Here is a 1487-nt window from a genome sequence, read left to right as displayed (position 1 = left end):
CGTGCGACGAGGCGGGGCCCCCGGCGCCGGCCGGACTCCGGCTCTCGTGCTGCGCCGCAGATGGGGGGATGAGTGAGTGGGGCCGGGCCCTGGCGTGGTGGCCGGGTTCAAAGCAGGTAGGTGGGGGGGGGGGACACAGGGGGGCAAGATGGGAGCGCACACGCGCGTGCGCGCGCGGAGACGCCCCTTCCAGGACGGGAGGACGGGGGGGGGGGGACAACTGGACCTCTCCCCCTCCTGGGCCCCGGCGAACTCGCGTGCGCGGGCTCGCGCGCAGTTGGGGCCAGGCGCCCCAAGGGGACAGGGAGGGGGCGATGGGGGGGGGCGGCCCGGCCCGGAGGGCGGCCGGCAGCCCCGGGGGGGGGGGGGGGGGGGGGGGGGGGGGGGGGGGGGGGGGGGGGGGGGCGCCAGTGCAGTTCAAAGGAAATCCCCAGCGCCGAGGCCGCCGGACCCGGCTGCCGGCCGGCCGGCCGGCGCGCGCGCGCGCCGAAGAGCCAGCCAGGCCGGCGAACGGACAAAACCGCCGGCGAGCCTTCGCGCGGAGCCCCCGGCCGTTGATCCAGGATGACAACGGCACAAGCACGCGTGCCGCCTGGGGCCCGGTTGGCGCGCACGCACGCGTCCGATTCATTAACCGTGCGGCGCAGGCCGCCGGGAGATGAAACACCGGCCTGCGATCTTCCACACACGCGCGCCCAGACATACACACACATACACATGTCCGTGCCCCGCCCGGCCTGCGTGTCTTCCCCGTCTCCGGCGGTGGTGGCTGCTTGGGAAAGGGCGGCCATTTTTCCCGGCACAGCCGGCTGAGGGGGCCAGCTGTCCGCCGCTGGCGTCCCCCGCCACCCCGGGCCGCGCGCCCTCGGGCAGAGTGGGCCGTGCCCGGGTCACGAGCGGGGCCGATCGATCAGAGGGCCACGGCGGACCGAGGGCTGGCCGGCCGGGGCCATCCTCCGAAGGGGGAGATAATGGCCCCCCCCCCCGCCCCCCCCCCCGCCGGCCGGCCAGCCGTCGACGCCGCCACGCCAACGTGAGAGAGGAGGAAGCGCGCCCGGGACGCATTTTTTCCGGCCGGGCCTCGCCCCTTGCCCAAGGCCGACCGACCGCGCTCGACACAACACACCCCCGGGGCGCGGGGGCCGGGCAGGAGGCCTGCCGCCGTGGTGGCCGCACTCACAATCTCTCTGCCCCTCAGTCCCTGTCCCCCGGTCTTCTCGGTGCACACGCACACACGACCGGGTACACAATGCACAAAAAAAAAAAGACACAGGCCCAAGATACCCGGTCGGGCGGCCGATGGGGAGTGAGAACATTGGGACACGATCACGTGGACGTGTGAAAGACTTGGCGGCGATCCGCCTCAATGGGGGCCTGCTGCGTGTGTGTGTGTGTCTGCGTGTGTGTGTGTGTGCCCAGCCCGGCCCGCGGCCCCGCCCCCGGACGGGGGCCATATTCCAAGCGACGCGGCAGGGGGGCCCGGGGGG

The sequence above is a fragment of the Fonticula alba genome (genome assembly GCF_000388065.1).
Source record: "Fonticula alba strain ATCC 38817 unplaced genomic scaffold supercont2.2, whole genome shotgun sequence".
Classification (NCBI taxonomy): domain Eukaryota; order Rotosphaerida; family Fonticulaceae; genus Fonticula; species Fonticula alba.
Note: the sequence above shows the minus strand (reverse complement) of the source record.